This window comes from Mirounga angustirostris, unplaced genomic scaffold (genome assembly GCF_029215605.1).
Source record: "Mirounga angustirostris isolate CCGP_5_RB_7025 unplaced genomic scaffold, mMirAng1.0.hap1 SCAF_4, whole genome shotgun sequence".
Classification (NCBI taxonomy): domain Eukaryota; kingdom Metazoa; phylum Chordata; class Mammalia; order Carnivora; family Phocidae; genus Mirounga; species Mirounga angustirostris.
Window position 1 is genome coordinate 32,263,347 of NW_026991712.1, and position 24,964 is coordinate 32,288,310.

The following is a 24,964-nucleotide window of genomic DNA, read 5'->3' on the forward strand; positions in this document are numbered from 1 at the left end:
CCAGATGGGCTGCCTGCCTTCAGCTTTTGTAATTATTGTTCGATGATACCAAATTGTTGGATTGTTTGATCCCTGCCCAAAAACTTAACACTGATATTCCAAAATCAATGAATTATAGAATTTCCAAAAATGTAGAAACTCTAAAAGTCTAGTTCCAAAGCTATAATTGTTTTCTTTATCCTTTCCTTCTGCACCCTAACCTGCTAAAATGTATACATCCCTTAATCCAATAATCTTACTAATTGAAATCTATTCTTTGAGAAAAACCTAGAAGCAAATGACTATATGCATTAATTTAGTCATTGCAGTAACAGTTACAAAAATTGGATACTAGCGAAATAGCTTAAAACAGAATATTTAGACAAATTGTAGTAAATCGGCTGAGAGACAACAGAGCAGAAACGCAAAATGAAAATCAGTAAGACCATGTAAAAATATGGAAAATACTTCTTCTAAGCACAATAAAATTATATCTATATTATGACTATATATATATAAACATGAAAATATAGAAAATGGAAAAACCAATGTATTGTGATAGGTATTTTTTGTTTATATTGTTTTTGTAAAACATTGGGATCAGTACACACCAAATACAGACTTCTACATCTTCTATATCTCCATCTCTGGAGTTATGCAATATATGTAATGAGCTTCATCATTTAGAATGATAATGCAGAGTTTCTAGAAGGTCTTAAATTACCTAAGTTTCATTATGTTCACCTTACACGAGGCATAAACTCTTCACTGAGAATTTCAGTAAAGGTTGTAATAAAACAGAATTTCTGGATAACCATCAGTTAAGTTAAATTAGTCAAAATATCCAATGGTTCATTCCAGGTCTTACCTAGTATTGTGTACTAGGATAACTAAGAGCAGATAGGTTTTGTTGTCACATTCTTTGTTACAAGGTTTGTATACAATGACAGACCATATTACTCAGGCCTTCAGAACTGAATGGGAATTGAGCAGCTTAAGTCCAGGCCATTCCTTTGAAAAGGAATGTCTTCCAGCTATTTTTCTGTCTGGTTATATTGAATTTTCATATGGATCTAACTACAGGTAAATAAAAGCCAGAATAGCTCCATGACTGACTTATCCTCATTTCAAAATTCTGGCATTAAAAAAAAATTCCAGTACCTAATCAGTTAATATTAATGTGCTCAAAGATTTTGCATGTCTACTAAATAATAGTACAATCTTATAGTAGGACAGTTTAAACCCAGACTCCTTGGGCTCATTTATCATCTTTTTCTGTAACCCTGCAATAGTTCTTTTGGAACAGAGGAAGAAGATAAATGGATCCCTGAGAAACAAATATTTACAAACCTTTTGAAAATGCTTTTTAAGTAGGAAAGGAAATATTCCATTATCTATGCTGATCATGTGAGAATTCACTACACAGGATCAAGTAGAATGTGTGCTGTTCAACCTCATAATTGTTTGCAAATAAAATCAACCAATTCCAGATTTCAAACTTATAAATGAAATTCCAAATCCCAGTCATCTTTTTACATAATTACAAAGGGGACTCTGATTGCCTATTCTTAAATGGATTATTACTATATGGAACATCTACCAGGACCTTTATTGGTTTACTGTTGTACAGGCCCCATCACCTGACCCTCGAAAAGAAGCAAACAGGAGTTAGCAAAAAACATCAATGGTAAATTCCAGTCCCCGAGTTTCACATGATCACTGCACACATTAACCATTAATATCCTTTCTGGTTGTTTTAACTGGAATAAGAAACATTTCTTCTATAAAAACAAGAAATAACTTGGAAAACTGAATAATACAAACAATAGTCTAAATTTTTCCTTTCACTCTGCTTATATAGAAAAAGCCATAAGGAAACACATCGGCATTTTGGTCACAGCTATAGCCATGACGAAAATCTGATGCGTGTCATTTAATCGGACACTCCAGAGATAACAGAGAACCCTTAACTCCTGGAAAAGCAATTCAAATCATAAGATGGTAAATTAAATTAAATTCCTGGCTTCTTATACAAATGCCTTCATTAAAAAAGAAAATATAAACATGTAAAGCATGGATTATTCAGCATTATATATGTGTATACATACATATGTGTGTTTGTATATATATATATGTACATACATACATATATACACACACATATATATGTACATATATATATATAAAATACTATGCTTTGTTGTTACTGTTTTCTTGGTCCTTACTATATGATTATTCATCTATCCACGCAGACTATGATGAGGCCTGTGAGAGTCTCAAAAACCTAACAAAATTTATAAGGAAAGAAAGACTAATGAGTAGAATTTACATCCATCAATTGATCCTGCCCCAATACTTCAAATATTACACACACACACACACACACACACACACACACAGACTTCTCAGTGTTCTCAAGATTGGGATAAGGGCATTTGAGAAATGTAGTTTAAGAACACTGAATTGAGATAATTTATCAGGATCTCCTGTGACTTAAACATAACCCTTAGTGTGTTATTTTTCTCTATCATTTTTGTTTTCTTTGTTATTATTTTTAATATGGTAAACATGTCCGACGGCTGTAGTATGTTTTCCCAATCCAAACGTGAATGATAAAGACAAGCTACTAATTTTAAATTTAAGCACTTGAATAAGCCGGAAGGGGGATAAAGCATAAACTGTAACAGAGAACACAATGGAATGGAAATTGCTCAGACTAACTATGCAACAGGGCAAAGCACTCTGACAGATGCCATGCCACGAAAGAAGTAAAAGTAGGTCACAGGCCACCTTTGGGATCCTGTCACTGCTGGTTGGGTACAGCATTCCTCTTCCCCATACCTACAGCCTACTACTAAATGTTACAACATTACTCATCCTTTCGAAATATAACCTCTTGGAGACAGGAGAGACAGGGTTCTGAGCTGAGACCTTCACACATCTCATAATAAATACGCTTCTTTTTTCCAGTAAGGTTTATGGATGTATCTTATTAACTTTCTATAAAAAAAGTAATGTGTTAAGTGTGTAAGACTATGCCAACCCTAAGCTAAATCTCACAAGCTTTGAGAAAATAGGTTTTTATGGACATCAATGACTACAAGTTCTATGTTCAATACAGGCTTTTGATTCACGATCAGTAAATTGAAATTTTAATGTTAAAAGAATAATCAGGGGCGTCTGTGTGGCGCAGTCAGTTCGGTGTCCCACTCTGCATTTCAGTCCAGGTCGTGATCTCGGGGTAATGAGATCGAGCCCCACATTGGGCTCTGTGCTCAGAGCCAAGTCTGCTTGAGACTCTCCCTCTTCCTCTGCCCCTCCCCGCCTCTGTCTCTCTGTCTCTCTCTCTCTCAAAAAAAAAAAGAATAATCATACTTAATTGAATACTAATACATATTTTATATCAGCATTAACTATTTCTTCAAATAGATAGTTGAACCCATAATAAAATCATCAAATTCCTCCACTACATAACTTGTGCATAACTTGGTATGAAGGACAATGGCTTATGCACCTTTCTATTTGTGGCACTTAGAATTATACCACATATAAAAGGGGCAAAGAGAAACAGATCCAGGAACTGGAAGATCTGAAGCTTATACAGTTGGGGGGGGGGTGGCCTCTCCGTGAAAGGATACAAAATTGCAAATAAAATGTATGTATGAAAGCAAATATTTATTTAGAAAGAGAAATCTTAGTAAATTGCAAATATTAAAAATATGACCATTATCTTTCCAGCTCAACTTCCCCTTACAATGATCCCAATTATGACTGCAGCTGTTTTGAAGTATGACAGAAGGAAAGTTAAAGAGAAATGATTTAGCAGTCTTAATCAGTTATAGTTAAAATAGCTTGATTTTTAAATTTTTATAAAAACAGATTACCTGAACACACTGCTTGAGCCCCTCCCAAAGCCATAAAAAGGGCCTCAGCTAGCCAGGGTCCTGACACCTTGAGCTTGTCTAGATTCCATAAAAGTTGACTGTTACTGATAATATAACAATGATAATGAGGACTTTCATCTATAGATACCAATGAAATGCTTTTAGAATTGACCTGAGAGACTCAAAACACTCTAAGGCCCATCTAGAACATGAAATCACCTAAGAATCTACTGTTGTCTTGCCCCTTAACTCCTCAATCCCCATCACCCACTACCTTCCAAATATCCATTAAATAATAAATGTAGCAAGCGATTATCCAGGCAAACCTTTACTTGCTTTCTTCCAGAGACGCTCTCTACCCTTCAATGAAGGCCATTCCATTTTGAATAGTTCTAACTGTTCTGCTGATGCAGAACCCAAATCAACCCATATGTGGAAAGCAGACCCAGAATGCCCTTGGAAGTGATTTCTTCTGAGCTACAAAGAAAGCTAATTCCTTTTCTATGTGAGTTCCTCAATTATCTGAACATAACTCTCAAATGAAACCTGTATTTTTCTTTTCCTGTTAAATATCTCCAATTCCTTCAGCTATTGCCTGGCTGTTAACATCCTCCAGACATAGCTGAGTTTTAAGAACGGCATGGACATTCAGTATAATACCCTGAACTTGACTGACTAGTATAAAGCAGAGCAGGACTCCTTGTTAAATATCGAACACTGCACAATCATTCCAGACTCCCAGTAAAGACCGACAATTAACTGAAATACCTCTGAAGTTTTAATTTTGGTAGCATATATGGTTCCCTCTTCTTGTTCTATAGTTGACTTTTTTTAGCCAAAATTCAGGATGTTATTAAATGTCACCAACAGTTTTAGAACATCATTCAAGCCTGCATAGTTTTGAAAGTTGATGCTTCCTTTAAGAGACATAGTGAAACCCATTTAAACAAAAAGAATTCAAAAATTTCGGGCATGTATTAAGTCAGTCCCTCTCCACCTTCAGCACTTGAGTCTGTCTCCAGAAAAATCAGTGATATATTTTTATTGGTTCATGTACCAGACCCAGCAGTTTAGGCATGAGAGGCACTGGTAGAGATTATAAGAAACCCAGAGATATATTACTCCACATTTACAGTTTTCATATCCAGAAAAATAAATGATAGTTTGTAACAATGAGTCTGAATTGGTTGTTTCTCTTTCAAATAGAATCAACACAAGTGCAACTGATAAAGAGAAAGCAAGTTCTTTGCTGGGGGGTGGGAGGGATTGTTTAAGGGATTTTTGTTGTGAGTTTGACCTAAATAAAAGATAAAATAGAAGAACTTATATTCCTCTGTAAGGAGTTTTCCAGCCTTTTTCCCTGTGGCTCTCTTATTCATTTTATTTTCGTTAAGTAGACAGGCTAGTCCAGATGAAAATATTAATGCTCCATTATTAGTATCTAAATGTCTCAAACATTTTTCTTGAATTCAGCTTTGTGTCTTTTCCTTTTTTCAAGTTATCCATCTGTACTCAGCTTGTGCTTCTTTCTAGACACATGTTCTTCCAGAGTTTTCCTGGAGCAACTGTGCTTCCTAATTCTTAGATAGTTTCTAAGAGAATATGACAATACCTGCTCCCACCTCTTAACCCCTTTAGGTTGAATGTGAATGAATGATTCAACATAGATCATCAACCTGACTTTCTCAAAGGAGATTTTGACATTATAATAAATATATGTGGCAGAAAGGTTAACTTATCACTTAAATATGAAACAGATTTCTTTATAACATGCATATTCATGAAAACAGACAATAAGGTATCATTAAGTGTGAAGATGTCTTCAAAGAGTACTGTCAACTCATCTACTCCTACCCGAGAAGACATTTATTTGAAATCTTCCAAAGCATAAAGCTCTTTATGCATCCATAGTTTGGGTGTTTTCCCCCATGTTCTCCCCGAGGAGAGGAGTACATTTACTGACACTGGCAAATGCCTAAGCCATTTCATTAAGCCATCTCCAGTTGAACAACCAGTAAAGAAATTCTTCCCCCAAACGCCTAGTGAATCTTTCGCCTGAAGAACCAAAGGGTAATGCTTCAAAATGTTGCCAATGCCTCACGGTCCCAAGGAGCTCCTAAGGAGCTCTACAGGGTTCTGTGGTCACACACGTCCACTTGTATTAAGCAGTGATGCATGTTATGCAAAAGAGAATTAAATTGGAATTAAAACTTGACTTCAAACATGACTTCAAACCTAAAAAATTCACAGCTGGTACTCTAACAGTAGTGATAATGGTCAATAACAAAATTTCCAAGGATTGCCACTTAATCTAATCAGTCACCAATCAATATCCATTCAGAAAAAATATATATATATATACATATATACACACACACACACACACACACATATATATAATGAGGACATATTAACTGTGTTAATGTTACATATATTCATACAATATATTGTAATAGAAACTACTTCCCATAATATTGACAGAATAATGTAATTATTAATGTGACTAATTATTCCACATTTGTTGAAAATATTCATGTAAATACAATGTAAACAAGCATGTCTGAAAACTCCTAAGGCATTGTATCTCCCCTAGAGTAAAAGCCTCATGAGGGTGTGTTCTATGTCTGCCTTATTAACTCCATTATCCCTAGAACCTAACTCCATTTCTGACACATTTCTCCTCAAAACTTTGTTCAATAAAATCTAATGGTCTCCAACATGTTTTTCTGGCCTCCACACTATTCAAAAAGGTAACGACTTTCAGTTGGGCTGTTGGGGCCAGAGGTGGATCACAGTCTCTGGGAAACATTTGTCCCCTCATCCTTGAGAGTGGTTCCCAACAATTTACAAGGAAATATTAATTTTCTTGCTCCTCATCAATTGCACCAAGCTTAAGAAATTTTTGACCAACATCATTTAAGGATCCCAACAGTCACTCTTGGCCACATTATCCTATTTGGTTTTCCTCATACATTTATCCCAATCTGAAACTACCTTGTGCATTGACTGAATTACTGTTTTTATTGCCTGTTGCCCACTTTTAGAATATAAACTCGAAGAGAGCAGAGAACTTACCTTCCTAGGGCACGACTGACCTCCATACATAAAACAGTGCCAACAAGACTCAGAGAAAGATCACAATACATATTTGTTTATAGAATAAACAAAACTGCAGAAAAGAAATGATATAGAATTTCTTAATTAGCAGCCTCCATCATTTGTAAGACCCAACAGTAAGTTTTTCAGAAAAAGAAAAATTACAACATTAAATGGATTTATGGATTTTAAAGCAAGCTATATTCTTTTTTTTTTTTAAAGATTTTATTTTATTTTTTTGACAGAGAGAAACATAGCGAGAGCAGGAATACAAGCAGGGGGAGTGGGAGAGGGAGAAGCAGGCTTCCCACAGAGCAGGGAGCCCGATTGGGACTCGATCCCAGGACCCCGGGATCATGACCTGAGCCGAAGGCAGACGCTTAACGACTGAGCCACCCAGGCGCCCAAAGCAAGCTATATTCTGACTTGAGGAATATCATAATATTAATTCTCAAATCAAGAAATATATTTTGGCTTTGTCTTCTTATAATTATTCAAAGATTTATATAGTTGTCAGAGTTTCTCATCAACATGGATTAGAAAATGTCATCCCACTATGTGATAAATCCCAAGACTCACAGGAAATAAAACATATTAGTTGTTCTGGGCAGGTTTCTGAGTGATGACTTTCCAATTTCTCTTGAGCTTTTAGGACACTGTAATTACCTACTAGCCTCAAAGATTTTTAGACTGGGAAAGACCAGTGTAGTCACATCACCCCATTTCACAGATGAGAATGAATTAAGACCCAGAGGTTCAAGGATTGTTCTTTCAGGTTACCCAAAAAGCTAGAGAAGTCTCTCAATTGCCACATGTCCTTCATCTTTCTCAATGACTCTTTCCGCTTTTCTAAGAAAAAACACTTTGTACAAAGCATGGTACATAAGAGGAGCTCAATATATGTCAGTTTCCTTTATTCTTAGACTTACATGTGCTGGGAATAAATAAACAAAAAACCTAAATTTTCAAATCCTGTCATAGAGCTTAAGTTAATCCTATGGTTCTTTAAGATCTCCTTTATAACATCCGTTGTTAGACCGTGAAAAGTTGTGCTGGGGAAAACCAAGATGTTTCAAATAAGAATTCACACTGAAGTATTATTATTGACTTAAAAAATAAATAAAGGGGAGGAGGGGTGGGAGAGAGACAGACAGACAGACAGAAAGGGAAAGAGAAAACGACCCAGAATGTGAATGAGAGATGTCAACCATTCAGGAACTCAGCAGGTTCGTCAAGCTCTAGGTTTCATTTTAGCCCACTTTGCAGAGTTCAACTCTGATCTAACTACTAGCATGATTTTTGGGCATCTGTTTGCAGATGCAGTAGAGTTATCAATCCGAACAGACACACAATCCGGGTCCAATGTCACTTCTCCTCATTATGTTAATAGTTAATACATGCAAATGAAAACACTCTAGCAATTTGATTTCTTTGAAGATAGTTTGCATATTGTCTTAGCCATAATGACTGTACACTTCTCTCAGCCTCCATTTATGCAAGGGTAGTTTAGTTCATTTTTATCAGCTCAAGTTCATTTTGGCTGCTATTGGAATGTATGTGCATGTTTCTTTTTTACCTTTTGCCTAATTACCATTCAGGTACCATAAGCAGATTTTTCATGCTATTGGTGTTTTTCTTAATTAAGAAACAAATGAATTCTCCCTAGCAAAAAAGATGGAACAACAGAATAAGATGCCAGGGGCTGATGTTCTGTTTCTTAATTGAAGCAGTTCTATTGTTCGGTGTCGGTAGTGAGGGGGCAGAAATGTCAAAAGTGTAGAATGTTAATAGTACAAAAATAACATAAAACTACTTTTAAAAATAAAGAAGGGATACAAAAAAAATGCTGTAAGAGCCTTGAAAACATAGATTTCTATCCACATATTAATTCTGACAGTAACAGAGTAGCTTAATTTACAAATCCCTCACACTTAGAAAGCCTGAGGTTCTAACCTCAGTCCTGAGAGATATGCCTGCCCTTCTCTGCTTGTCTAGTTAACTGTACCCTACTTATTTGCTCTTCATCAATTAAGGAGACACCCAAGGGAACAATTTCTTTAATTTGTGAATAAACTCTTTCTCTTTTAATTTGCATTCTTTTTTTTTCCTACCCACAGTAAATTTCAGCGTCCTACTGACATATTCAGTAAGCATTACTACAACGATAAAATTAAGATGCATGCAAATTCGTACACAGTCCTCTTCCATTTTTCCTAGGGTGATGAAAACTTCAAGGAATCAAGATTTTTAGAAGAAAGCTGAGACTTTTACTCACTTCTGTACTGATGGCACAATTCTGACTAGTGAATAAAAAAATTACACGTTTTTCTCTTTAATAAAAGCTATAGGGTAGATATTCTTTCACTCATGGCTTTATCCCTTTTTCAGATGACTGAAGTCCCACCTTATTATTATTATTTAACTTAAATATTTTTAAAACATGAAAATCCATTATTGCCCTTTACAATAAGCTAAGAAAGATAAAATAAGAAGATTAAATAAGAAACACAAAGTAATACATTTTACCAATAGGGAAAGAACATTATAAAAAAAAAAAAAAAGACCCTGGGTATCAATTTCTAAATTAGTGAGTTTCTACTGATATTGATAACATTATAATTGCCATTATTTGGGTGTCTGAGTTATTGTATGGGATATATCTAAGAACCAGAGTAAAGAAATTTTAAGATATATAAATAATATATATGTGAATGAAATATTTCCTTCTGTAGTTGCTTCCTAAGTGGAGAAAAGAGATCACAACCTCCATACCTTGTCATAAGTATCTCTTTATATAGGCAAGATGACCCTTTATTTATTAAAATCTAATATTTTATAATAATGTGGAATATCATGAAAAAAATACCTTTAGGTTGCTCTGATAGCATAATTCATGGCTTTTGAAAAGTAAATAAATAATTTTAATTTGAGATGATTTTTAAAACATTCTATCAAAGTAAAGAAAATATTTCATGAAGTCATCCCAATGAATGTCAGTAGGACAATTTGAAGTTCTTTATAGAAAAGAAGATCAATAAAAAGAAAATTGTATAGTGCACAAAATTACATACATACACACAAGAAAAGATCATGTGTATAACCGTTATAAAATTCATAATCCATATTTTTGTGAAAGCCCTAAGATAAATTTCAAAGAGCTTTACTAACACAAAATCTGAAATCCTATGAAACTGTCAAGGGAGTTCTTAATGTGATTGCTTTTCATTTTACTAATTTTAAACAAAACTGTGAACCATAACCAAAAATAGATTTACATGTCTGTTTTCTTTATACTATGATATATTAGAAGAGGTTCTACTTTAGTCTATTTAGTAGAGTCACTTGCATAATAATACAATGTGCCATGATATTCAGTTACTGAGTTGGTTTTGATCAGGCAACCTATGAAATGAGACCTAAAGACAAATCTTTTCTTTTCTCACTTTCTTGAGCTTCTATGAGAGATAATGGCTGGGAAAACAGAGGAAAGCAAAGAATTTGGACCTTCAAGATTTACAGATTCTATATATAGGGAAGTATAGACCAGCATGAACAGAATTTTTTTTAAGACTATTTCCAGAAACCCATGAAATGTTATTATGTCTTCAAATTCTTCAAGTAGAGTCTACAAATGTCCACTATCAACCTTAATCCAGTGGCAAAATGTTTAGACAACGTATTTCCCTACCCTCACAGCAGCCTGGAGCTACTGTTTTGCCCCACCCCCACCCCCCAGTCTCTGACTTGCTAGCATGGTGTCCCTGCCAAATTCTTGGCATTGGAAGAGAGAGGGAAGAGGCCATACCATAACGTGTTGATAATGAGGAGATAGAAATAGCAAACCAGCTGGATTGTCCTAATAAAGTATGTCTGGGATTTAGAGACACAACAACTATGTGTTCAGGTCATCCAAATGCATTTTAACCAATTGGTTTCTTCAATGACCTTTTCAGATACTCCACTCAGGATCTTTCTAAATGAAATTTTGTGTATTAACTCCAGAACTGTCTGGAAGGCAAAAAAAGAAAACCTTACCACTCATGTTTTCTAGTAATATTATGATACCCAAGGCACTGCATGTTATTTAATGGAAAATTAGACAAAATGGTCTGTAACAGATTTCATAAATTTTAAAAACATTTACTGGTTTATAGCTATGTATGGGTGATAAATAGATTACATTTTACTATCAATATATTTTATATGGCATTTCCCAGTGAAGCTTGAAAGCTTTTCTTCCTTGGGAAGAAAACTTAAAAAAACTATTTTAGGGCTGTCAGAGCAAAAAGTTTCAATTACTTAGGATATTCAACAAGATCTCTCTTTTTACTCCAAGCAGGAACATTATTTACAAAAAAGAGAAGACTGCATTTAAATATTCATCTATTAAAGTATGCAAAACAGAGACCTTTAAATTTATATTTTAGATGCCTGGGGATTCTTATTCCTTCCTTTAAGAGAACAATTTATTTTCATGGATTTGACCTCAAAAATGCCAATAATAAAAAAAAAATGTTTTACTAGTGTAGGCCTGGTACTGTTCTAAACTCTTTGCATGTATTAATCGATATAATGCTTAACATTAACCCACTGTACCAGTTTCCTTAGTAACCCCTTCTCAACAAATGGAGGAAACTGAGTCACAGGTTAAGTAACTTGCTCAAGGACATGCAACAAGGAAGTAGTAGAGCTGTCACTGAAAGCCTGATAGAAGACTCCCAAGTTCTGAATCAATATACCATACCCCTCCCTCTCTAATAGAGTGATTGTATACATCAGTCCCCTTCTAAATGCAAAGATGGCTCCATTCAAGTACTACCCCACAGGCAGCCATTGCATTGTCTTGAAGTTAAGAGGTAAATTTACCTACACTCTTATTTTCAAGTAGATGAGCTTGGAAAGTTATTTCTTAGAATATTCAGTCCTATAGGCTAACAGATTTCCACAGGGTGGCTGTGGAGAGGTGGCATACCGTATGATCAGGATACACTCCATGTAGTCTTCCACCTGATTCTGAAAATGGATCCTAGTAACATAAATAATTCTAAATGACTTCTCACTTTTGAAATCAGTCATTCTAGAAATGTATGATCTTCCGGGCAGAGGTAGTTTTAACCAGATCATCTTCAGTAACTTCTACTGGGCCTTGCTCCGAGTCTATTTTTAGTACCAACCACTAACTTTATCATCATGAAAACCACTTGTGGCTTTTCAACACTTGATGGTTGGGACATCAGCAGGCCACAGGGAAGCAGGGGGCTGGATCCACTTTGGGTCTGTTTTCCTCTGATACTTCTCTAGATCTTTAGGAACAGAATTCTCGATGACAAGAAGCCTCAAGAAGCCAAATCAAAAAAAAAAAAAAAAAAATTTTTTTTCCCCAAACAAATTCTCTTACTTACAGAAAGGCATTGCATAAGGCCACTGATTAGATGAATTTATCTCCATTTGACCATGCATCCTGGAAACGCCACTGTCCAAACTAAGTATGTAAAATATAAAAATACAATAAAATCTTCAGGCCCGCCCTAGGTTTCTTCAGAATCCTTAAGAAGAAAATGAATGAAACTAACCTTTTGGTCATATGCACTAACAAGGCTGAAAAGAGTAGACTAAACAAACATAGCAAGATGTATTAACTTTTCTAGGCTCTAGGTCCCTTCAAATAAGAGAAACAAATATTTCTTTTGCATCCAGATGATAATTTCTTGCAACTGTGTATGTTATTTCTAGCCCAACTTCATGCCCACTTCTTTAAAATTATTTGACAAAAATTCAACATTGCTTATTTCCTTTTCCATTCTATCATAATTACCAGAGGAAATTTACGGTGGCATTTATGAATTAAGACCTTCCTGGTTTTTTTCAGGGCATCCTTAAATCCCACTGGAACTTGAAGCTTTAGCCCTATACCATGTACAGGATCAGCTCATGGCTTTTGTTGTTGCTGCTTCCCGCAAGAATACATGTGATGGCCTGGAAGATTTTCAAGGACACAAAACCTTTGATAAGGTGCAAAAAGGAAGCAATATATGTGGTCCAGAACCAAAATATATCTGCATATAATAATCTGGAGAAAAATAATAGGCATTTTAATATCATTCCAAAGGTAAAACACTCGGTATGGGTTAAAGATGAACAGTGCCAGGCAGAGCAGGACAAAATTTCCGAACTCAGAAAAACAATGTCTTGGGGATAAACTGCTTTTTGTAAAACAGAGCCTATATTAGAACATCAAATTTTAAAGAACAGATCTTTTATCTAAAACCGAAGTATCATACACTATTAATCTGAAGCAAATAACATAGCCATGACCTATGCTGAGAATAGAGAAATACTATACTTTAAAAGGCAATGTATTGAAAATCTTCTTCTCTGTGCTATTTCCTCCTCTAAAGGAAAACAGAGAGCTTAATCTTCACTGGAGTGCTCACTTTTCGTATACTCTCATATTAAGCTTAATAAGGACTAGAGGAAAATTTATCATTATAGCTATTCTCCCTCACAGTAATGTCTGAATTAGACAGATACTGAAACATTTTATCAAATATTTTTATCCAATCCCTATCCTTTCTTCCCAACCCGCAACAGTATTTCTACCCTCCTAATTACACAACTGAAGCGAAGATGAGCAATTTAACACTTAATTATAGTGGCAATACATACTTGACTATTTTCTATCCCTCACCCCCCACCTCCCCCCCAAAAGGATTTCTTAGCAGTCCTGGTAGTGGCTTTCACTGGTAGTGAAAATAACATACACCTTCCGATGGATGCCTTTTACTTTTGTGTTAATCTTCATTAATGGCCTTAATTTATAATTGGTTAAAATTGTAATTGGTTAAAAAAATTAAAACACTATCAAAAGGCACACAGTGGAAAGGGAATCTATGCCCTACTGCAAACTCCCAGTCCTAATTCCCAAAGAAAAGCATCATTAATAATTTCTTACACATCTTTTCAGATGTTTTTGTGACAAAATATAAATATATATATATCTATCTATTCATCCTTTCATTTTTAACAAGAAGATACCATACTGATTTTTTAAATGTTTTTAATTTATTTTTTTATTATTATTTTTTTACTTTATAAGTCTTTGAGATGCTCCCATATCAGTATGGACACATCTGGCCCCATCCTTTATAACATATAAACTACAATGAGGGTTATACTATACTTTTATTTAACCCATTCCCTATTAGTGGACATTTAAGTAATTTCTAATTTTATGCTGTTACAAACCATGCTGTAACCAGCATATACTTAAGAGTTTCTATGGGATATGTGGAATCACTGGGTCCAAGAGTTTATGTGCAATTGTAATTGCTATAAAGTGCCACATTGTCTTCCAAAGATGTTGCAACAATTGGCAATCTGGTAAAAATTATTCTGCCCACTTGCTATTGAACATAAATTTATCCTTCTCGATATTCAGTTATAAAACTAAGCTAATGCATATGAATGAATGGAAAGCTACTACCGAAGACAATCTCATGAGTTAAGCACAAACAGATTCAATTAAAAAGATATTGCTCTGTTCATTTATTTTTGCATGTGTTGTCTCGCCTCAATAAAATATTCATACCAAACTACTGAAATCAATGAATGATGGTTTTAGCCCTCTGCTGCAATGCTATTATTAAATCTACATCTAAAAGTTAAAGGGGAGCACAGAAGGACTAAAGTTGAATGTGAGATAACAATAACTGTTAAATTTAACAAAATGAAAGGTGACTAAAACCACTGTCAGCTCAAGGGCTTCTTGTCCTCTCCTATTACCAGATGGCAATTAGGTAAGGCCATGTAATTATCAGGCACATTCGAAATACACTAATCAGGCTCTATTTTTCAAAATCTGCGGTGGCCATCAATTACCTAAGGGACAAATTCTAGTTCTGTAATATGGCACACAAAACCTTTTAAAAATCTGGTTCCAAGTTAGTTTTGAAGCTCCATTCCTGCCACTCTTTTCCACGTAGACACATCTTGGGCCACAACTCTTCACTGGACCTTGAAAATACCATCTTCTTCAGTGCCTCTCTGCTCCTGGCCAACCTGTTGATTTCTGCCAAGATGCAATTCCCCCTCGTCATGACTGGATCTCCTACTCATTCCTCAAGCCCCGGATTACATAAGACCTCAATCTAGAGGCTTATCCAAACTCGCCTGGGCATCTGGGTGCCACGACACCTCATACCTCCATGTATTGTGAATCTATCACAGCGTACAGTAACCATGACTTTCTCCTTCATTAGCTGGTGGGCTCCCAGAAGGGAGAGACTACAGTTTGTTCACTGTTGTATTCTCCCCTCTCCATGGCTTAGCACAGTACAATAATTGATAATTACTATATATTTGTTAAATGACTGTTAAATGAAAAACAGGAGTTAATTTAAGGCATGTGGGTGCTCTTTTTTCTTGAGTAGACAACTGCAATACCAACTTTGTTTAAAGATATACCACGAGAAATGATGTAGATTTTCAAAAATTGTTCATTCATTCACTCAGCCAATATTCTTTGAGTGTTTGCTATGTGCCAGGTACTCTTCTAGCAACTGGAGATATATAAGTAAACACAACCAGATCCCACAGCTATTGAGCTTAGAATCTAATGATAAATTATCTAATAAGCAGGTAAACATACCAACAAATGAATAAGATAATTTCAGGTAACTAGTAGTGTATGAAAATAAAACAGGGGAATGGGTTAGAGAGCAAACTGAGGCATGGAGGTGCTAGAAAACTCTACATAAGGGGTTAAAGCAGATCTTCCTGAAGAGTTGACATGTGAAGTGAAAAGTGCTAAGAAGGAGCCAGCAATATAAAAATCTAGGGAAGGGGCGCCTGAGTGGCTCAGGTCATAATCCTGGGATCGAGCCTCACTTCGGGCTCCCTGCTCAGCGGAGAACCTGCTTCTCCCTCTCCCACTCCCCCTGCTTGTGTTCCCTCTCTCTCTGTCTCTCTGTCAAATAAATAAAATCTTTTTAAAAAAAAATCCAGGGAAATAACACTGCAGGTAGAAAAGCAGCTTGGCACGTTCAAGGAAGAGAAGGAAGACCGGTAAAAATGGAATGTGGTGAATACAGGTACTTTACGGGGCCGGCCAGGACAGGGATTAGAAAGGGAATTGGCACATGATGATGGTATATTTGGTGATCAGATGAGACAGGAAGGCGAGGAACAGATCAGGGAAGATGTGGGAGGTCATATAAAAAGTTCAGGAATTAATTGCAAAGGACATCCACTGGAGGAGGATTTAGAGCAGCAAGGCGAGAGATTTGATTTTATATTTTTGAAGAAAATCATTTGACAAATAAAAATGAAACAACTCTTATATGGTTACATTTTAAAATGTCACAAGTAATCATTTGACACACATATAGAAATTCTCTAGAGTGGTCTCAAGGTTTTGATGAGCCCATCAAAAGTGAAGCCCTTTGACTATTTCATGAAAACCCCTTCCCAGAAAAATTCTTTAATACCCTAATTTTGCATAAAATGTCTGGATATTCACAAACTCCTCAAAGCCTATGGATCCTAGGTTTGAAAGCCTTAAATCAGTATGTAATAATTAATTTTTCTTTCTCAGGGTAAGAAGAACAATGTGCAGCTAACATCTATTTCACCTCTTGTAATACCTAAGAGATTATTTCTCAATATAAAGAACACTGATACTAACCAGTTTCGAGAAAACAAATCCCCAAAGATCTTCCTCAGTAACATCCTCTACCTAAAACCTTACTGTTCTTCTTGCTTGGGAACAAAAACTTCCAAACCAAGAGTGAAAAAACATCAAAGTGAATGTCAGACTAATCAGTCTAGCCCCTGCATCTTCAAACTCCTACTCTTCCTTAAATGAGATTCCCGAAGCTATGTAGAAAGAAATTTCAGTCTAGCTGACCAAATAGCTGATTGTTACTTTCCATTTATAAGGACTGCTGATATTAATTATTTTTATGACCCGACATTTTTTTCATTTGTCAACTCCAATTTTCCTCAATGTATAATTAGATATTTTTCAAATGCAGCTTATGCCTAGGCAAAAGGAAGTGTGCAATTCAAAGCCACACGGAATAACAGAAAGAAACAAAAATACTGAAGGAATAAAGGTGTTGAGAAGGAAGTTTTAGGTAAACTATGATATTGCGTGTGTGGGTGTGTGCGTAGAAAAGCAAGTTAATAAACTTGAGAGAGCTGTTCATGGATACTCTACTCTAAAAACCCTACATAGTATCAAAGCAATTTGCATTGGACAACTGTTACACCGCCTTAAAATCAAAGATTATTGAACTGAATAACTCAAAAACTGTATCAGAGACTTACACAGCAATTATACAAGAAAAATCCACTTGGGTTCTCTTTTCCCCGATGTAACAAGTGTTGACCATTACTAGCTGCCACCAGTCAATAGTATCGCTGGGCTCCTACCCGTGACGTGGCCATCAGAACAGGGTCGCTACAGGTGTGCTGGTTCTGCCCGAAACATCTTTCTACAAAGTCTTGGTAAGTATACCTATAATGATTCTTCAGTGTTCCTAGGTCAGATGGAAAGACAGACAGACAGACAGATGATAGATAGATAGATAGATAGATAGATAGATAGATAGATAGATGATAGATAGATAGATAGATAGATAGATGATAGATAGATAGATAATAGATAGATAGATAGATAGATAGATAGATAGATAGATAGATAGATAGATAGATGATAGATAGATAGATAGATAGATGATAGATAGATAATAGATAGATAGATAGATGATAGATAGATAGATAATAGATAGATAGATAGATAGATAGATAGATAGATAGATAGATAGATAGATAGATGATAGATAGATAGATAATAGATAGATAGATGATAGATAGATAGATAGATAGATAGATAGATAGATAGATAGATAGATAGATGATAGATAGATAATAGATAGATAGATGATAGATAGATAATAGATAGATAGATAGATAGATAGATAGATAGATAGATAGATAGATAGATAGATAGATAGATAGATATTCATTCCCTATGAATGTGTGTAGAAGAGACCAAGTCATTTTCTTACAGCACCTTTCTTGGAAGTATTACCAATCACTGCTGACACGGCCATCAGCCCCCCTTTCCCGGTCACTTACTGCAAGTACCACTTCAGGTTTGGGTGCAAGTGCTTCATACAGTCTTCCACTTACACTATCAGCAATACAGCACCTTGCAGAATTCATCTTGCTGATATTAAGCCTACAGTATGAGCTGAGACCCAACTGTCCTTTGGAGATCTGACCCTTAAAACTCAAGAGAAAAGTGATACATCCTAAAGGATTTCTGGGGAGTATCAAACTGTCCTAAATCTAAATTCAAATCCAAGCTGTCCAAATTCCAACCCTATAACAGTTGTACTAATTTTCATGGCCCAAACTGGAAAATGTTTTACTCTAAAACGACCTACTCTAATTTCCTTCCTTCTTTTCTTTTTTCTTCTTTCTTTTTTCTTTTTCTTTCTTTCGTTTTCTTTCTTTCTTTCTCTTTCTTTCTTCCTTTCTTCCTTCTTTCCTTTCTTTCCATCCCTTCTTCCCTTCCTTCTTTCATCTAAGAATATTTATCCTAATTATTAATTATGCTCTAACTCAAAAGTGATCTATAATTTTGTTCTGTGCTAGCATATAAACTAGCTAGCATATATTTTTAAGGCGATTTTCATATGCATCAAGAATTTGGGGTTGTCCATGATTCAAATACACAGACACATCCTAAAAATCCCCTCACCAGCAAGATTAGACTTCAGCAGATTATAGCACTATCAGGCACTTACCATGGACCTATATAAAATATAAAGTTCTCCCAATGTGACAGCCAAGGTTTCCCAAACTCTGACATGTCTAAACTGTGTCCTAGAATATTTTTTCACCTAAGCTTCTCATAATCTAGAATACCAAAACACTTGGAACTGATAACTCTAGCTTAATTTACATTGTAATTTTCCCCTCAGGAAACCTATATTCCTCCATAAACATTATTTTTAAAATATTAACCTTGGCCATTTACGCGTTATGATTATTTTTATAACAGTTTACCTTATAAGATTATAATATTAAATAGGCACAAGTCATTCTATATTGCAAACTAGCATATAAAATATGACACTTATTAAATAAGCATATGCTCTTGCCCTTGATGACATAAATAATGTAAGAACATTAAATTAAACAAAACAGGAAGGTAGTCACACATTTCTGTTTGTAGACTGAATCTTCATGCCTTTAAGTGACTATCAAATGTTAGGGCCTGGACCTAAAAAAGAAAGAATGAAATATTAATAACGTCCCACCTGGTGGGAGCTCGGCATTACTTGACAGTACACAGAAACCGACCTTTTTGTCCTTCAGGCTTGCCTACCGGGCCCCATCTTCTATCGCAAAAGCCAAATCATCTGATCCCAAACTAACTGTCAACTGCCTGTGATGGTGGGGAAGCCAGACATCAATCAATCAGGTTTTATCAGACGTGCTCTTCGTTTCTCTGTTGTGCTCATCTTATTATCTGACCCAGTTGTAGCCCTGACTTCAGAAGCTTAAGCAACTTGATGACAAAATATGCGCCTGTTTGTCCAAGATGCACACTGTTAAGAAGTGGGGTGATATTTTTAGCAGCTACCTAATATATTTGCAAATGAACTCTTGCATATTTCAGATTTACACACGACCCATCTTGGTCCGTTTCCACTGGACACTGAGTCTGTTCCTGGCTGTGGGAAGCCCAATATTTCCAAAATATGCAAGAGTCCTTAAGTACAAGTCAAATGTCATTGGAAAATGTGGTCATTTTTATGACAAGGAGGCAGAAGGGCTATCAAAAGGAGGATTTCAGGATGTCACTTCAAGAAGAGAAAGAAGATCTAACTGATAAATGTGCACAGTATAAATTCAGACACTTTTATCCCAAATAAAAATAACTCGGAAAATTAAAAGCCTTTTTATCTATTTGTATTGACCGGAGTCTCAAAGGAAAAAAAAAATGTTTAAATCTTCAGTGCTGTTGCCAAATCCATGTGAGCTGGCCCCCACTGCTCTAAGGACATGCTACAGAATATATTCCTATACGTAAAGTAGTTAGGGAAGGAAACAATCGTGACATAAGTTACAAATTTGAAATTTTTAAAATTCTAAGTTCTGTTACACAATTTTTGCACAAATCTGAGAACAGCAAATTATACAGATATTTTGCAGATATAAATAATCTATGCTAGCGTAAGCAACTGTCTATTTGCTTCACTCTGTCTTCTTTATTCTTCAAGGAGCAATAACATTTTCGCATTTTCCCTAAAATCAAAACAACTTCGATAATAAATGTAAGATTTTCATTAACAGGCAATGTGATCGATATGCCATTCATTTCTCAAAAACTTCACTTAACTATATTTTAAAAGGCTTTTAAAAGCAGCATAAAATTTATCCACAGACTTTATCCACATAAATACATACCCTGACATTGGCTATAAAAACCACAAAGTATTACAGTGATATATTTTGACATGGATGAGAATACACACCATGAAAATAATTTGTACATAATGAGAAACACATCATTCCCAAAGATTCCCACTGAATTCACAGAGGTTTATAAAAAAAAAAAACAAATGCCTTTGAACTTCGCAGCACACACAGTAAGCAAGAAGGCTTACCAGTATATGGCATTTTACGTTTTGGAGGTACTAGATATGGGAATTAAACAAGCTTCTGCTTGTGATATGAAAAAAAAATTTCCTTTTACATAGCTACTGTAGGACATAAAACAATACATTAAAAAAATTTCTTGAATACCAAATATACTAAAGTTAATCTGTGGCACAAATTTTTATCACTGAATTACGAATAATCCGATCTTGTAATTGAATTGTCTGAAAACCTTTAAAATTACTCTTCCAAAATGAGATAATCTACATGTAGTAAAAGCAAGAGGGAAATGGACAACATTGAGTGTATTTATTATTTACTATTATTTATTATTTTCATTATTTTAAAAACTACTTAATAGTATATTATATTTAGCTACTTTTTGCATAAACTTAGAGGAATCTGGCCCTCAGTTGGACTGGAAGACTTGTCAATTCACTATTTTTAATCTTCTAATCCCCAGTTTATTACAGGCTCACAACAACTTCAGAATATACCAGAGTAAAGCAAATTCAAGTCTTTCTTAAAGGGTACACCACCATCTTTATATTGCAAAGGAACGTATAACAAGAAAATTAAAAGTTCTAGGTTAATAGTCAATGAAGGACAAATATTTGCTTATAACCCTAAATTTTGTAACTAATTCTTCAATTGGTTAAACAGTTTGCAAATCTTGTACTCAGTAAGAGAATTTTAGAGATTATGGCTGAAAAATCTATGTCAAGTAACTCACACTTATAAGAAATTTTTCATAGGCAATATTATATAGCTGTCAACTGGTGGAAAATTCTTTTATTGTCTCAGTAAGAGATGCTTGCCAAAGTTTTCTAGATGTAAATTAGAATAACTTACATCTTCAAAAGAATTTCTCTTAAGAAGGAAATCAACTGAAAAATAACATTAAATATATCTTCAATTAAATGCTCATTGAAAGATAATTTTTAGATGTATTTTAAAATTTAAGCAAAAATTTAAAAATTTTTTAATAGACTACACAAAAGCTAGGTGTTCTAACTTCCAGGTATGCTACTAAAATTACATATATTTGTGATAGCCTATATATAAACTATTACATCACACATATCTTTGTGATAGTGGTCTCTAATAAATCTGGCATTACCATAAACCAAATAATATACAAGAAATCATCGGACTAACACCATTCAGCAACTTCTAGCAATTCAAAGGGGAGTACTTTCACAAATAAATAAAACGAAGCAGTCAATGGCAGATGCCCAGATGAAATGTTCTATTTAATATTAAATATTATACTAGTGCTTCTAATGAACCTACTCCTTGGTCTACATCTGTGGGAGTATTACCACAAATATTAACTGATAATTGCCACTGCCTTGCAGACTATACAAAGAGTTGAATTCTGGCTGTTCTATGCACAATGCCTGGAATGAATAAGCAATTATATGGCACCAGGCACTTGACATTCATTTTTAAAGCCTCCAAAATCATGAGAGATATATACGGTTTCCCCATACACAAACGTATTTGTTTATTCAGTGCCTAAAAGTTTATTTAGTGCCTACTCTAGAGTATTTCAGGCACTATTTCTAAATCTAGTTTTGTTCTTTAATCATAATTTTTAAGAAAAATGAGATGAATTTCCAAGGACGTGATTTAGGGGCAAAATGCTCATTTTCAGTGGTCACTGTATCTTAATAATATCAACAAAATAGCATGTATTTTGTTTCCTCACTTTAGCAACTTAACGATCTTTTATTGGTTTCAGACAGGGGACTGGTTATCTCACAAGACAAAACTGGTCCTCAAAAGCACTTTTTTAAAGTAGTGGATATGACGGTAATGGACCAGGAAAGAAGGGATGGAAGAGAAAAAAATAACGGGCTCTTCTTTTCACATCTGAAATCCTGACCCAAACCAGTCGACCTAGTAATTATCATATATTCATTTTTTAGAAGTATTTGTCAAAGCACAAATTACGAAGCCTTTAAATAATCCTGACTAGACAATTCTTCTCTACCTTTTTGTCATCTCAAACAGATAGTCTGAGAGTAATGGTATGACACCCTATCCGACAAGCCTCTCGGCATTAATATTTAAATCTTACCCATCCCTTGTGATTGGAATTCAGCCTCTATTCGCAAACAAAAACTAAATCAATGTTCTTAGAGTTCAAACTAGATCCCTAAACAGTTTGCCACTCTCTATGCACAGATAAGATAAACTTTCTTTGACCCAAGAGATGAAGTTGCCATGACGATCAGAGAGTCCACTTTCTATATTGATATTTTGCTGATGTAACAACAAATAGAACCAGATCCTAGGGCCGATAATGGTGATTAATTAATACTAATATTGATCCCTACAAGCAAGAGACAAGGCTATTAACTTGAAGCCTGAAAAGTCAATTGTTACCTGTGGCAGAGATACTAGGAGCTGATTTGGAAGCATAATAAACAAATGTGCTATCTTTATGCTAATACCTTTAAAGAGATAGTTCTTTCTGGAATGCCAAATATTGCCACGTCTGAGCTTATTAATTTAATTGCATTTCAGCTTTTAAAAACACAACCTTATTGAATGATAACACATACTTACCCTTTTGTCTATGGTAGAAACACATTCTCTGGTGACTGAAGTAACGGACTTTTGCTGGTATTCGTTTGGTGAGGGAATGAACTGATAATTTTACCCAGTGGCAGCTGTGGAATTAGACAGGGTTTCAAAAATACCTACAGTGTTCTGAAGTGTCCTGCTGGCCCTGTGGAACTAGGAAAGTAAGAAAAGCCCAAGGGATCATGACTTGGAGGATAAGGGTTCCAAAGTTACCATATACACTCCCACGTTTTATTGGAAAAAAGACTGCATTAAAAAAGCATTCCTGAAAAGTGTATTTTATTCCCAGATAAACCTAATTTTAGATACTTCACACAATTTAGCCAAAAGCCAAAAAACTTCCTCTAGATGGTATCACTTTACTTAAAACTTGAATATACATTGCATTATTTTGAAGGAGAGTTCATTTGGGAAGGTGTTTTCTTGAAATGTAAAAATAAAGAATGGAGAAATGAGTAAAATCAGTTTATTTATTTAATATGCCTTTTCCGCAAAAGTTACATATTGAAAAGTGGGGAAGTGATTAAAATGCAAATGACAGGTCCACTCTTGATTTGCCTTAGCTATGTGGGAAGGCAAAAATATCCATACTAGAAATCCATACATCTAGTCCCAAATATGCCATTTTATCAAACATACTACCTTAATCTTATTCTCTCAAAACTTTTCCAGTGATAATAACTAATAGCAAAATGGGCTAATTAGTGTGTCATTTCTTTGTTTTTGTCATGTGATGGAAGAGCTCATTAGTCCTAAAATAATCCTCAAACAGCAGAAATAACACAGATGAGAAGCTTTGAATAGCTCATGACCAGAAGTGAGTTACCTTAACTGTAGCACAAAGTTAACTTAATTTACGCTACTGTATATAGGCAAAACGTAAATACAGATATAGGCTAGACAATTGCTATAATTGAAGAATATCTTCATTTATGCCCACAGTGAACCCAAAACAAACAATGTATAAATCTTTGCCTTAACCCTTAAATACAGAATAAAATTTTAAATTAGCATAATGTAGAAATCAGAGGCAAATCATCTAATTGCATTGTTTTCTTTCACAATTTAATAGCACCAACTTAAATAATTATTGACAAAAGTCACATCATATTTTCTATGTCTGTATTTAATTACAATTACTGGTAACCTTGTGATGTCTACAATGAACACTGTTCTCTTATGTGAAATTCAAAGCGATGCTACACTCCTTGTAACTGAACCGATACAATTATATTACTATTAAGGTCTCTAATTATAATTAACAGAAAAATTCAAAGTTGTTTGTTTAAAAAATATTGTGATACATATTAAACCTCTTAGTTTTACTTACCCCATAATTTTACAAAAAAAGCCACTTTAGAAAGTTACCAGAAGTGGAAAATACAAGAGCTACTCTTTTAATTCCAAGTCATATCACCAAGTTTTAAAAACTCTTTCACAGCAACTATGCATAAAAATGCTACTGCATTTATGCTTGCATTGTTGACTCCACTGAACTTAAAAAAAAAAGTGACTTCATGATTAATGATCTTTTAGAGGTAAACTTTCTTATATTTTCTTTAACACCTAAAAAACCAGGATTAGTATATTAGCCATTTAAAATTTGCCTATTTAAAAAATTCTACTAAATGCACTTACATTTATTAAGAAAAATTCTATGCAGTGATATATTTCGAATTTGTAAATAAAGAAATTAATTTTGTTACCTTTCAAATAAGGGTACCAATCTATGTTATCAA

General features: G+C 34.7%; 1 protein-coding gene and 1 pseudogene across 5 annotated transcripts in view; both read right to left on the bottom strand.

The window, feature by feature from the left end:
• The window catches only part of LOC129046419 (ATP synthase F(0) complex subunit C2, mitochondrial-like), a 47,336-nt pseudogene extending 25,860 nt beyond the window's left edge, over positions 1-21,476 (bottom strand). Inside the window, exon 1 of the transcript XR_008507649.2 lies at positions 1-21,476. This exon is cut by the window's left edge and continues 25,860 nt beyond it. The product of XR_008507649.2 is annotated as an ATP synthase F(0) complex subunit C2, mitochondrial-like (transcript).
• Positions 1-24,964, bottom strand: part of ZFPM2 (zinc finger protein, FOG family member 2) — a 459,697-nt gene that overhangs the window by 429,494 nt on the left and 5,239 nt on the right. The gene's annotated exons all lie outside the window — the stretch shown is intronic.